Source organism: Eubalaena glacialis, chromosome 3 (assembly GCF_028564815.1).
Source record: "Eubalaena glacialis isolate mEubGla1 chromosome 3, mEubGla1.1.hap2.+ XY, whole genome shotgun sequence".
Lineage (NCBI taxonomy): Eukaryota > Metazoa > Chordata > Mammalia > Artiodactyla > Balaenidae > Eubalaena > Eubalaena glacialis.
In genome coordinates, this window is record NC_083718.1 from 31,516,163 (window position 1) to 31,531,397 (window position 15,235).

The 15,235-nt window shown below is 37.9% G+C and overlaps 1 protein-coding gene across 5 annotated transcripts in view; it reads left to right on the forward strand.

The window, feature by feature from the left end:
- RGS7 (regulator of G protein signaling 7) overlaps positions 1 to 15,235 on the forward strand; it is a 590,220-nt gene that overhangs the window by 239,626 nt on the left and 335,359 nt on the right. The gene's annotated exons all lie outside the window — the stretch shown is intronic.

Genomic DNA, 15,235 nt, shown 5'->3' on the forward strand with positions numbered 1-15,235 from the left:
AAATAGCAAAAACCAAATAACCTGATTTAAAAATGGGCAAAGAAGCTGAATAAACATTTCTCCAAAGAATGGCTCCAAGGGATGGCTATTTAACAACAAATAAGATAAATGTTGGTGAGGATGTAGAGAAAAGAGCACCCTAGTACAATCTAGATGGGAATGTAAATGGTACAGTCACTATGGGAAACAGTATGGAGGTTTCTCAAAAAACTAAAAATAGAGATACCGTGTGATCCAGCAATCCCACTTTTGAGTATATATCCAAAAAATTGAAATCAAGATCTTGCAGAGATATCTGAACTCCCATGTTTGCTGCATCATTATTCACAATAGCCAAGACATGGAAACAATCTAAATGTCCATCAACAGATGAATAGATAAAGACAATGTAGTGTGTGTATATATATATATATATATATATATATATATATATATATATATATATACACACACACACACACACACACATATATATATACATACACATATGTATACAAAGAAATATTAATCAGCCTTAAAAAAGACGGAATTTCTGCCGTTTGTGACAACAAGGATGAAGCTGGAAGGATATTATGCTAAATGAAATAAGCCAGACACAGAGGATCATGGTACCTGGCCATGATCAAATACTACATGGTACCACTTACACGAGGAATCTAAAATAGTCAAGCTCACAGAAGCGGAGAGTAGAATGATGGTTGTGAGGGGCTGTGGGAAGGGGGAGATGGGGAGGTATTAGAGGGCACAAAGTTTTATTTTATTATTTTATTTATTTATTTATTTTTATACGTCATACTTGAATTTTATTTATTTTTTAAAAATTTTTATTGGAGTTGATTTACAATGTAAATAGTTGATTTACAATGTTGTGTTAGTTTCAGGTGTACAGCAAAGTGAATCAGTTATACATATATCCACTCTTCTTCTTTTTTTCTTTTTTTTTAGAGTCTTTTCCAGAGGGCACAAAGTTTTAGTTATACAGGATGCGTAAGTCCTAGAGAAATCTGTTGAACAGTGTAGAGCCCATAATTAACAAAACTTTATTGTATACTTAAGAAGTTGCTAAGAAGGTAGATCTTAGGTTGTATTCCTATCACACACAAAAAGAATCGTTTAAAAATTTTTTAAAAATTAGGACAACCTTAAGAAAGGTATAAAGATAAAATAAAAAGTCTTTTTTTAAAAAATATTTACGGACCAAAGTTACTATAATTTCAGTAATGCTTTTGAATGATACTGGTTTTCTTAGGCACAAAAACTACATATATGTGAAACTGTTATTTTGTTATTGTGTGTGTATGCATGTGTGTTCAGTCTTTACGTAGCCTTAGACTATATGTGGGTTTTCAGATCCTTATAGTAACTCCCGACTTGACCCAACTGGTTGGGAACCACCTACCTTGTCTATCTGTATTATTTTATGGGTGAGGAAAACATCAGGTGAAGTGACCTGCTTTAGGCCACGCATAGTGGAAGGAGTGTTGTCATTTAGTATTATGATTATTATATTTCAACTGACACTCATAGTTGTACTGGGCTAAGTGCTGGGAATAAAGTATTGAGACATAGTCCATGAGAAGTTAAGACATACATAGAAAACAAAAGGGTTTCTAACTTATACTGACCAATATTACCAGCAGACCCTATTCATTACCATTTGGCTAAATGACGTGAAGTGAATAGAACATTTAAACTACCACATAGTACCAGTAAAGTTGTCTTGTCACTGGGCATATAGATACAGTTCTAGCCTCTGAGGCTTGACATACTTCCTGGAAGATAGTAGTCATTCAATGAATATTTGTTGAACAAACGAATGAATGAGAAGAAAGTAAAGAAATAAGAAAACAGCATATTTTTTTGAGTCCCTTTATGGTATTGTGTTGATTCCTTATGTATGTAATACTTAATCTAGATGGAATATTTAATCTGCCAAAAAAATTTAAAAAATAAAAATTTAATTACTTTGTGGACTGATTCTCGAAATGCTTTAAAGATGCATTTTACTGGTACCCTGCATAGAAATTACATGTTAAAACTGTGTGATTTACTGGTAGTATTGGAATTATTGTCTGAATCATTTATGCCTGTCATTATTGAATCTTTTTTTTTGTTTTCTCCTTAATCATAAAATATGGAGAAGTAAAATTCATTATATTTTACAGACAGTAGAAGACCAAGATAGGTAATGTGGCTTACCCAAGGTCATATAGCAAGTAAATTCATCCAAAACTGAGAAAAGAATCCTACTTCTAGGTTAAAGCTCTAGGTTAAGGTTTGCTAACCAGAGCAAACAGTAATGGTGGTGTAACCTTACAACAGATTGAAATTAACTTAGATTTTGCACTTTTGGCATATAGGGAATGATCATATTGGATACAGATGAGTGGGGAAGGAAAAGAACCCGGGACATTGAATTTCTTTGAATTAGTCAATGTGTCTCCCTATTTTTTATAATAATCTCTGCACCTTTCTCTGACTAGCCAGAGAGTAATTTCTTTCTGGAGGTTGCCTTTGCTGGAAAATGGAATCTTGTGTGCATGTGTTATTAGTTCCTTGTGGCAGGCTGGATGGAGGTGGTGATTGTCAACCCAAGGGATGCTTCAAGTATGAAATAGATGTGCAAGTAGAGTCACAAAACTTAGCTATCAGTGAAGCAAAACAAACAAGCAAACAAAAAAAACCAACCTTCTTGGGAAAGGCAATGAGTGACCTCTGGGGAGAAAGAAGAGAATATCTTATTTTCTTGCTTTGGTATATAGTTTAGGTTGGGAATCTTGTCCCTAAGTTATTTATGTTCAGAGCTCAGCTATTGTGATAGGATCAGGTTTTCCAGATGTTTCTTCTGATGCTGACATTTTACTGAGTAAGGATAAGGGAGCAATTGTGTGACTCTTTTGCTGCATCAGTGGCTTCTGGAAGTGCTTCAGCCCAGCGCATACTTGCCTTCCCTTCCTCAGCCTTCTTCATCTGCCAACCCCACCCCCAACAGAGCAGAGCTGTGGTTACTTCTTTATCCTCAGCCAACAGTCAAAAACACCTTACCCTTTCCAAACTGTGACCTTTCCCTTTAAAGGTAAACTGAAGTGATAAAAATCGTATAACTTGCATCTTCCGCAAAACAGTGAGAAGTATCAGGAAATTTGCAAGGTTGAAAAACACTCAAAGAAAATGCAAATTTCACTCTGATTATCACCACTAGAACTGCTAATTAAACTGTGGATAAGACCATGGAATATAGAATTTAAAAATAGCAGAGGACCTTGAAGTCTATCTAATTCAACCTTGAATCCAAAGTACAAATCTCTTGTCAAAAATCCTGCTTGAATGCTTCCAGTGGTAGTAGGGATGCTTTCTCTCAGGACAACATAATCCCGTTTTATAGAGCTCTAATTGGTGTGAGATTCTGCCTGGAGCAAGCAGGCATCTAAAACATTTTATAAATGACCCCAAAGCCTGAGGTGGGGAAGCAGGAGCAGGAAGGAAGAAAGAGCCAACTCCTGCCGACTCGCTAAGCTGGCCCTTCTTGGGAGGGTGAGATTTTAAGGAAGAAGAAGAGGCAGGCGAGCTAACAGAAGAGGAAAAATGATAGTGCCCCTCATGCTCTCCTGCAACATTGACTAGTTCAAGGGTTTCCTGCCCCACTGGCAGCTCTGGGATTGACTGGCTGGATGTCAGCCCTGTGCTGCAGGCTTGTTGCTGCTATGGGGGATGAAAGATTCCAAATACCAGGTTTAGCATCCCTCCACTTCTGTCTTGCAAATGCAGCCAGATACACAGCACTTACCTAGGCAGGCCCAGGACAGCACAATGACAGAGATGATTAGGTTTCTGCTGAGGAGTGCCAGCACTTTGAAAGCACTTGCCTGGCGGTTAATATTCTGCCTCAGTGCAGATCAGTGAAAGATTACATTTACGGCTTCCCAAGGAAGGTGGGGTATTTTGAAGGTTTACAAAGCTGCTTCTGTGTTTAATCCTCTGTGCCTCAGTAAATGATAATAGTGTCTAGAAGTTCTTACTGATAAGACCTTTTGCCAAACATCCTGTGAGACCCACAGAGGGTATTGGGCCATACCTACTGTGTGTGTATCTGTGTGCACACGTGCGCAAGTGCGTGTGGTAGATGCATTTACAAGAAAGGTTTGGTATAAAGACCAGTGAAATAAATAGCATATGCCCCGGCACATGGGTATCAGTTTGAATGAGAATTTGGTCTATCTTCCTGAAGCAGTCCATCTGAACAATGCTTTTATTTTTCTATGTATTATTGGAACAAATTTGGAAAGTCAGTTAAATCTGTACATTATTATTTCAGCTAAGTAAGTGGTTTAATTCTTTGGAAAATACATCCCTCCCTTGCTTGCCTTAAATATTCCATTCAGAGCTGCCTGCGTATAGCAGTGGTTCTTACCTCTAGAGGGAATAGCCACCTCCCTGAGGGCTGTCAAGAATGCAGATTTCCAGTCCTGCCCACAGAGAGTCCAGCTCAGTGGATCTGGGAGGCCAGGGACCTGCATTTGAGGCACTGGGGATTCTCAGCCCCTTGACCAGGCCTCATAGCTGCTCCTTCCTGGGCTGCCCCTCCTGGGGGCTTTGGCTGGGTCTTTGCTCTTCTCTTGCCCTCACTCCCCATCAGTAGAGAAGTCCAATAGTCAACAATCCATATCTCCAATTTGGGTAGAGAACATCTATTATAAAAGCACACTGGCTCTTAGAGTAATTACATACCTTTGGGTTGGAGAAAGCTGCTCTGGTAACTTTAGGGAAACTGAAGAAGTATGCCTTTCCTATTTTTATGCTGAGTAGGGTGGAGGTGGTGGGATTGTCTTCTACTGTGAGTGACTACAAAGCAAGATAGGGAGGTGACAGTCCTCAGAAGAAACCCGAATGCTGTGAAATCAGAGGGGAATGGACACTAATGGGTAAATTGTGTCAAAATATGTCTGAATCAATGACTTCAAGATAACTATTAGTATTATACTTTCATTTTATGCATATAAGTATTGGTCTTGGTTTTAAATAAGGAGTTTTGCTTATTCCCTGTGTCAGTCAGTGAGCCAACAGGAAGGAGGATGCACACTTGAAAGGAGCTATTTGAAGAGAATGAAAGATACTCTGTCCAGAGGGTGGGCAAGGTTAAGGAAACCATCAGAGAATGGAGAAAAATAAGGGACCAGTCACGGCAAGGAGCCCTTCACACCTCTGGGCTGACGGTACAAGGGGAGGGGGGTCTTGGTGGGAGTTGTCAAGAGTGTCCAGCCACAGAAAAGGGCCTGCCTGGCAGGACTATTCAATAGGAAAGGAAAGGCATTATCCACTGCCAAACTGCAGCCCGCAGGGAGAGGACAGAGGAAAAATGTTCTCCAGTCGTGCTCTCCTCATGCCTGTGTCCCAGTCATAAGCCAGATACAAGCAGCTTGGTGTGGAGGACAGCCTGCAGGACAGAGAGTAAGGGAGAGAAAAGAGCAGGGCAGATGTGGAGAGCCAACAAGAATATCCAGCAGGGTCTCTCTCTGCAGGGTAGTTCATGTAAGGAGCACTACTCAGAAACAGGATGGTTATTGGGTATGGTTCTCTAAAAGAATCTACGTGGGCTAGAAATAAATTACAGTCGTAATCTTGGGGTAGAATCAAGATTATGACTGTAAATATTAGTTGAGGCAAAACTTTTAAGGAGAGTTACTTCTAAATTGGGGAATTATAATGACAAGAAAAAAATTAGTTGAGAATAGTCAAATGAAAGTATTTTGAAATGAACACTTTATAAGAAAGCATGGCATAAGCACATGAAAAGATGCTGAACATCAATAGTCATTAGGGAAATGCAAATTAAAAGCACTATGAGGTACAACTACACACCCAGTACAGTGGCTGTCATCAAAAGAGACAGACAATAATATGCTGGTTACGATGTGGAGAAATGGGAGCCTTCAGACTTGTTGGTGGGAATGCAAAATGGTGCAGCCACTTTGGGAAACAGTTTGGCTTAAACTGTTTGGAAACATTCCCTTAAAAAGCTAAACATAAGCTTATCATCTAACCCAGCAATTCCCCTCCTAAGTATCCATTACCTACCCAAGGGAAAGAAAAACGTATTTTCATCCAAAGATAGTACATTAATGTTAATTGCAGCATTATTCATAATAGACCCAAAGTGGAAGCAAGCCAAACGGTCGTCACAACTGGTGAATGGATAAACAAAATGTAGTACATTCATACAGTGGAATGCTATCTGGAAAAAAAGAAGGAAGAAAGGAAGGTAGGAAGGAAAGAAGGAAGGACACAATCTACTAATAAATGAAGCATCATGGATGAACCTAAAAAAACATTTTGCTAAATAAAATGTCAGACATATTTTGTATGATTCCATTTATATGAAATATCCAGCAAAGATGAATCTGTGGAGACAAGAGTTTTGGAGCATTTTTAATCTTTGCTGATATTTTACTTCTCTTCATTACTGGAGCTGAGTGTTATTGATTGATGATTTTGTATAAAATATTATAAAAAGGCCTAGAGTTGGTACTTAGCTTAATGTCAGGTACATTCGTTCAGCCCTAATCTGGATTATGAAGATACGTTATTTTTTAAAAAGCATATTATGGGGGGAAAACCTCCACTAAGCTGTTTAAGAGAAATGGAAATAATCCTCAAAGCTTTTGAAGAAATATAAAATAAATATTTATGCAGAGAACTTCAAGTAGTAAGTGGAAAGGATGGAGATGAGTTTTTTTGGACATGATCTTTTAAAACAGGGGATATAGATAAGTGAAGTAAGTGAAATAAAGAGGAGGCACAGGGTATGAAATTATATTAATTATCAAATTCTAAGCATCTATGACTATCACTGGATCAAGACAATAGATGCGATACTTTTAACAACCAAATTCTACAGAAGCCAGGTGTGCCTGATGGGGGCCGTCTCTCACAGCAGCATGCTGTGCTTCTTGTGGCCTCCTATTCACCTCCTATTCACATTCCTATTTAGCTCCAGTTGCCCAATTGTGCTCAGCCTGTTCAGTATCCTTAAATCTCTCCTCTTCCTACTCTCTCCTACTCTCTCTCCACTTGTTCTCTAATGCCTCTCTCTTAATTTTGGTTCACTATGATACCTCCCTTTTTGGTTGCCCATAGCATTTATTACTAGTGTTACAAATTTTGGCTCTTGATTAAATTAAATTTAGGAATTGTTTATATATTTTATTTTGTTATTCTCTAATAGCTTTGTGTTGATTCATATCATCTTCTCAAATGATAGCATTCAAGTTCCTCTTCGGTAGCATATAAATACACTTTGTGATTCCGTAAAAATAGTGATATACTGGTAAACCAGCTCTCTGGGGAAAAAAAGGCCCTGATTTGTAACATTTGCTAAATTCTGTGGTTTAAACATTCTTGCCATGGCCAATTTCAAGCTAGCTATTGTTTAACAACCTCTCACACAATTCCTGAAAATTTAACCACTGGGTCCTGCAAAGAGGTGTGTGACAATTCCAGCCCACACTGCAACTAGTGTAGAGACTAATGATGTCCAGCAGCCTGCTTGGACAGTCTGAATTGGCTCACAATGGAAGTTATGGCAGTTGAATTTTTAGGATCTTATAATGAATATTAAATTTGGGAGCTCAAAGTCATAAAAGACCCCTTTGTAAGCCCTTGTATATTCATACTCCCTAAAACAACAAGAAAGAAAAAACAGTAAATAAAGATTTCAATAACATACATATATTAAAAAGGCTCAGTGTTTTTAATTCAGATATAATTCATTAAAGTTACTTATTTGACATAGACTCTGTGCCACTCTCTGACTTAAGCCCCAAATACGTGAAGACCAAAGAAACATAACTACTCCACTCAAGGAGTTCACAGTAGGAAAGGGAGAAAAGTAAAAAGAGATGCCTATAAAATATAGTTTTTGCTGGTGGAAGTCAAGGAACATCTATCCCAGACTTGAAGGGAGGAGTGTCCAGCATTAGGAAAAACTTCCTAAAGGAATGATGTCTGAACCGAGCCCTCAGGGACGATATACCCCTGAGAAACTATCCTCCTCAGCTATACTGGCAAGCAATTAAATATAATAAACATTGTTTTAATAATGAAGTTTATAATAGAATTTTACATCTGCTTGAATGGACATCAAGATGATCTAGGCAACTAACAGATTAACAGAAGGCACATCTTCATGGCTTCTTTGGGCCCCTCCTAACTCTAACATATGAAAATTACACATTTTTAATGCAAAGGAAGAGAAAATAGATGACAAATCATTGTGAAAACAAAATAAGAATAGTATAATTCCCATTTGTAATTTTTAAACCGATGAATTTACAAATGCACTTGAGCTGAGACCATGAGCAGTCCCCAAACCAATTGAAAATGAAAACACGGTAGAACAAATTAGCTATTTTTGGGTGCTCTTTAAAAATAAAAAGAGTATAACCATTTTCAGGTAGTCAGGTAGTTTTGTTGCTTCTTTACCCCAAATTTCCCAGTTGCTGCCTAGGGGCTTTGTGCCTGGAGCTCCTTACCAGATGCCCAATGCTCCACATGGCCACTCACTGTGAGATTTCGTGGCAGCTGTGTGAGCAGGAGAGAACTCTGGGGTGACACACACCTTTATACTGTCGATGTCTCCACTCACCTCTAAACCACTAGGAAAGGTTTCACAAGGTGCTATCCAAGAAAAATCTCCATCATGACTACCTGTGGAGACAATGGAAACTTATGTTTACTTCTTATTTTTTTGACTTTTTCTACTCATTCTGTTTTTTTTAAATTGAAGTATAGTTGATTTACAATGTTTTGTTAGTTTCCCGTGTAGAGCAAAGTGATTCAGTTATATATATATATGTATATATATACACGTATATACATGTGTATATTATTTTCCATATTCTTTTCCATTATAGGTATTACAAGATACTAAATACAGCTCCCTGTGCTATACAGTAGTACCTTGTTTATCTTTTTTCTTTTCTGATTTCTTTTCTTTGTTAACATCTTTATTGGAGTATCATTTCTTTGCAATGGTGCATTAGTTTCTGCTTTATAACAAAGTGAATCAGCTATACATATACATATATCCCCATATCTCTTCCCTCTTGCATCTCCCTCCCTCCCACCCTCTATCCCACCCCTCTAGGTGGTCACCAAGCACCGAGCTGATCTCCCTGTGCTATGTGGCTGCTTCCCACTAGCTATCTATTTTACATTTGGTACTGTATATATGTCCATGCCACTCTCACTTCGTCGCAGCTTACCCTTACCCCTCCTGGTGTCCGCAAGTCCATTCTCTACATCTGTGTCTTTATTTCTGTCTTACCCCTAGGTTTTTCAGAACCATTTTTCTTTCTTTTTTTTTTAGATTCCATATATATGTGTTAGCATACGGTATTTGTTTTTCTCTTTCTGACTTACTTCACTCTGTATGACAGGCTCTAGGTCCATCCACCTCACTACAAATAACTCAATTTCGTTTCTTTTTATGGCTGAGTAATATTCCATTGTAAATATGTGCCACATCTTCTTTATCCATTCATCTGTGGATGGACACTTAGGTTGCTTCCATATCCTGGCTATTGTAAATAGAGCTGCAATGAACATTGTGGTACATGACTCTTTTTGAATGATAGTTTTCTCAGGGTATATGCCCAGCAGTGGGATTACTGGGTCGTATGATAGTTCTATTTTTAGTTTTTTAAGGAAGCTGCATACTGTTCTCCATAGTGGCTGTATCAGTTTACGTTCCCACCAACAGTGCAAGAGGGTTCCCTTTTCTCCACACCCTCTCCAGCATTTATTCTTTGTAGATTTTTTGATGATGGCCATTCTGACTGGTGTGAGGTGATACCTCATTGTAGTTTTGATTTACATTTCTCTAATGATTACTGATATTGAACATCCTTTCATGTGTTTGTTGGCAATCTGTATATCTTCTTTGGAGAAATGTCTATTTAGGTCTTCTGCCCATTTTTGGATTGGGTTCTTTGTTTTTTGATACTGAACTGTATGAGCTGCTTGTCAATTTTGGAGATTAATCGTTTGTCAGTTGCTTCATTTGCAAATATTTTCTCCCATTCTGAGGGCTGTCTTTTCGTCTTTTTTATGGTTTCCTTTGCTGTGAAAAAGCTTTTAAGTTTCATTAGGTCCCATTTGTTTATTTTTGTTTTTATTTTCATTTGTCTAGGAGGTGGGTCAAAAAGGATCTTGCTGTGATGTATGTCATAGAGTGTTCTGCCTATGTTTTCCTCTGAGAGTTTTATAGTGTCTGGCCTTACATTTAGGTCTTTATTCCATTTTGAGTTTATTTTTGTGTATGGTGTTAGGGAGTGTTCTAATTTCATTCTTTTACATGTAGCTGTCCAGTTTTCCCGGCACTACTGTTGAAGAGGCTGTCTTTTCTCCATTATATATTCTTGCCTCCTTTATCAAAGATAACGTGACCATACGTTTGTGGGTTTATCTCTGGGCTTTCTATCCTGTTCCATTGATCTGTATTTCTGTTTTTGTGCCAGTACCTTACTGTCTTGATTACTGTAGCTTTGTAGTATACTCTGAAGTCAGGGAGCCTGATTCTTCCAGCTCCATTTTTCTTTCTCAAGATTGCTTTGGCTATTCTGGGTCTTTTGTGTTTCCATACAAATTGTGAAATTTTTTGTTTTAGTTCTGTAAAAAATGCCATTGGTAATGTGATAGGGATTGCATTGAATCTGTAGATTGCTTTGGGTAGTATAGTCATTTTCACAATATTGATTCTTCCAATCCAAGAACATGGTATATCTCTCCATCTGTTGGTATCATCTTTAATTTCTTTCATCAGCGTCTTATAGTTTTCTGCATACAGGTCTTTTGTCTCCTTAGGTAGGTTTATTCCTAGGTATTTTATTCTTTTTGTTGCTATGGTAAATGGGAGTTTTTCCTTAATTTCTCTTTCAGATTTTTCATCATTAGTGTATAGGAATGCCAGAGATTTCTGTGCATTAATTTTGTGTCCTGCAACTTTACCAAATTCATTGATTAGCTCTAGTAGTTTTCTGGTGGCATTTTTAGGATTCTCTATGTATAGTATCATGTCATCTGCAAACAGTGACAGTGATAGTTTTTTTTTTTTTATCATAAATGGATGTGGAATTTTGTCAAAAACTTTTTCTGTATTGAGATGATCATATGAGTTTTATTCTTCAATTTGTTAATATGGTGTGCCACCGTGATTGATTTAAGGGTATTGAACCATCCTTGTATCCCCAGGATAAATCCATTTGATCTTGATGTATGATCCTTTTAATGTATTGTTGAATTCAGTTTATTAAAATTTTGGTGAGGATTTTGCAGCTATGTTCATTAGTGATATTGACCTATAATTTTCTTTGTTTGTGGTGTCTTCGTCTGGTGGTGTTATCAGGACGATGGCTAGCCTCATAAAATGAGTTTGGAAATGTTCCCTCCTCTGAAATTTTTTGGAATTCCTTGAGAAGGATAAGTGTTAACTTTTATTTAAATATTTAGTTGAATTTACCTATGAAGCCATATGTTCCAGGACTTTTGTTTTTGGGGAGTTTTTTAATCACTGATTAACTTTCATTATTTGTTGTAGATCTGTTCATATATTCTGTTTCTTCCTGGTTCAATGTTGGGAAATTGTACATTTCTAGGAAATAATCCATTTTTTTCTAGGTTGTCCATTTTATTTACATGTCATTGTTCATGGTAATTGCTTATGATTCAGTGTATTTCTGTGATGTCAGTTGTGGTGTCCTCTTTCACTTCTGGTTTTATCTGGACGCGCTCGCTCTCTTTTTGGTTTTTTTTTGATAAATCTGGCTAAATATTAATCAATTTTGTTTATCTTTTCAAGGAACCAATTCTTATTTTCATTGTTCTTTTTTATTATTTTTTAGACTCTATTTTATTTATTTCTCCTCTGACAATTACTATTCCTTTTCTTCTACTGACTTTGAGTTTTGGTTGTTCTTTTTCTAGTTCCTTTAGGTACAAGTTAGATGGTTTATTTGAGATTTTTCTTATTTCGTGTGGTAGACTTGTATGAGTATCAACTTCACTCCTAGAACTGCTTTTGGTGCATCCCATAGATTTTGGATCATCGTGTTTTCATTTTCACTGTCTTCAGGTATTTTTGATTTCCACTTTGATATCTCCAATGACCCATGTTTTGTTTAGTAGCATATTGTTGCTTTTCACATTTTTTTCTTGTAGTTGATTTTTACTCTCACAGCATTGTGTTCAGAAAAGGTGCTTGATATGATTTCAACCTTCTTAAATTTATTGAGGATTGTTTTGTGGCCTAACATGTGATCTATCCTGAAGAATGTTCCATATGCACTTGAAAAGAATGTGTATTCTACTGCTTTTGGATGAAATATTCTTTATTTTTCTATTAACTGTATCTCATCTAAGGTGTTATTTAAGGCCAGTGTTTCCTTATTGATTTTTCTGTCTGGGTAAACTGTCCATTGATGTAAGCGGAGGGTGTTAAGATCCTCTACTATTATTTTATTACTGTAAATTTCTCCCTTTTTGCCTGTTAATATTTGCTTTATGTATTTAGATGCTCCTGTGGTAGGTGCATATATATTTACAGTTTTATGTCTTCTTGGATTGATCCCTTTATTATTATGTAATGTCCTTCTTTGTCTATTGTTACAGTCTTTGTTTTAAAGTTTATTTTCTCTGATACATGTATTGCTTATCCAGCTTTCTTTTTTTTCCATTTGTATGGAATACCTTTTTCTATCCCTTCACTTTTTGTCTGTGTGTGTCATTAGATCTGAAATGTAGGCAGCATATCTATGGGTCTTGTTTTTAATCCAGTCAGCCACCCTGTCTCTTTTCTATTGGAGCATTTAGTTCATTTACATTTAAATAATTACCAATAGGTCTGTACTTATTGCCATTTTCTTAATTGTTTTTGTAGTTCTTTTTTGTTCTTCTCTTCATTTTTTGCTCTCTTCCATTTTGATTTGATGACTTTATCTTTAGTGTAATGTTTTGGTGTCTTTCTTTTTTTTTTTAAGCCAAGCCACGCGGCATGCAGGGTATTAGTTTCCCCAGCCAGGGGTCTAACCCACACCCCCTGCAGTGGGAGCGTGGGGTCTTAACCACTGAACCACCAGGGAAGTCCCTTCTTTCTCTTTTTTGTGCTGTATCTATTATAGATATTTTTTGCATTTACGACAGGAATATATTTAAAAACATACATTTTTACATTGCTTATCACTTAAGTTCAAATGCATTCTAACAACCCTGTACTTCCCCCCATCACACCACTGCCATTCAGTGGTTTTGACATCATCTTTTACATGTCTTTTTTTCATGTATCTCTTAGCAACTTATTGTTGATATAGATGATTTTAGTACTTTTGTCTTTTAACCTTTCTACTAGCTTTATAAATGGTACATCTCCTACCTTTACTGAATGTTTGCCTTTACCAATGAGATCTTTCCTTTCATAATTTTCACATTTCTAGTTGTTGTCTTTTCTTTTTCTCTTAGAAAAATCCCTTTAAGATTTCTTGTAGAGCCAGTTCAGTAGTCCTTTTACTCTGTAGCTTTTGCTTGCCTGTAAAAGTCTTTATCTCTCCTTCAAATCTGAATAGTAGCCTTCCAAGTAAAGTATTCTTGGTTGTAGGTTTTTTTCTTTCTTTCCCTTGAATATATTGTGCCACTCCCTTCTTGGCCTGCAAAGTTTCTGCTGAAAAGTCAGCTGATGGTCTTATGGGAGTTCCTGTGTATGTAGCTAGTTGCTTTTCTCTTGCTGCTTTTAAAATTCTGTCTTTATCCTTTATTTCTTCCATTTTAATTATAATGTGTCTTGAAGTGGAACTCTTTGTGTTGTTCAGGACCCTGTGCTTCCTGTATCTGGATGCCTATTTCCTTTCCCAGGTTAGAGACGTTTTCAGCTATTATTTCTTCAAATAAGTTCCCTGCCCCTTTCTCTCTTTCTTCTCCTTGTGGGACACTTATAGTGCAAATGTAGTACACTTCATGTTGTTCCAGAGGCCTCTTAAACTATCCTAATTTTTTAAATATTATTTTTACTTTTATTCCCTTCAGTTTGGGCTATTTCTGCTACTCTGTTTTTCAGTTCACTGATTCATTCCTCTGTGTCATCTAATCTACTGTTGAGTCCTTATAATGGCTTTTTTATTTCAGTTATTTTATTCTTCAGCTCTTTTTTTCTTCTTTATATTTTCTAGCTGTTTGTTAAACTTCACTGTTTTCATGTATTCTTCTCTCAAGTTTGTTGAGCATCTTTTTTTTTTTTTTTTTTTTTAATTATTAGCACCTTTAATTATTATTTATTTATTTATTTATTTTGGCTGTGTTGGGTCTTCGTTTCTGTGCGAGGGCTTCCTCTAGTTGCGGCAAGCGGGGGCCACTCTTCATCGCGGTGCGCGGGCCTCTCACTATCGCGGCCTCTCTTGTTGCGGAGCACAGGCTCCAGACGCGCAGGCTCAGTAGTTGTGGCTCACGGGCCCAGTTGCTCCGCGGCATGTGGGATCTTCCCAGACCAGGGCTCGAACCCGTGTCCCCTGCATTGGCAGGCAGACTCTCAACCACTGCGCCACCAGGGAAGCCCCTGTTGAGCATCTTTATGATCATCATTTGAACTCTTTATTGGGTAGATTCCTTATCTCCACTTTGTTTAGTTTTTCCTCTGAGGTTTTGTCTTCTTTATTTGGAATGTATTCCCCTGTCTCCTCATTTTGCCTAATTCTCTGTGATTGTTTCTATGTATTATATAAGGTGGTTACATTTTCTGTACTTGGAGAAGTGGCCTTACATAGGAAGCCTCCTATAGGGCTCAGCAGTACACTGTCCTCTGGTCAGCAGAGCTATATGCTCTAGGGATGCCCAATATGTGAGTGTGTGAGCCCTTCTGTTGTGGCATGGCGAACTACTGTGTGCACACTGGTAGGTGGTGCTTGCCCCCAGCCTGGTTGGCTGCCAGCCCCTGCCTCTAGTGGTGGCTGTTAGCCTGCTGGTGGGTGAGGTTGGGTCCTGGGGTGGCTGGCTGCGGTGCATGCAGGGGCCCAGGGCTGGTGCTGACCTGCTGGTGGGCAGGTCCAGGTCCCAGGGCAGTTGGATGCACAGCCTGGGGGCCAGGTCTGTTGCTGGCCTGCTAGTGGAGGAGGCTGGTCCTGGGGCAGCTGGCTGCATGGCCTGAGGGATCGTGGAGCTGATGCTGGCCCACTGGTGGGCGGGTAACCCCCCTGGC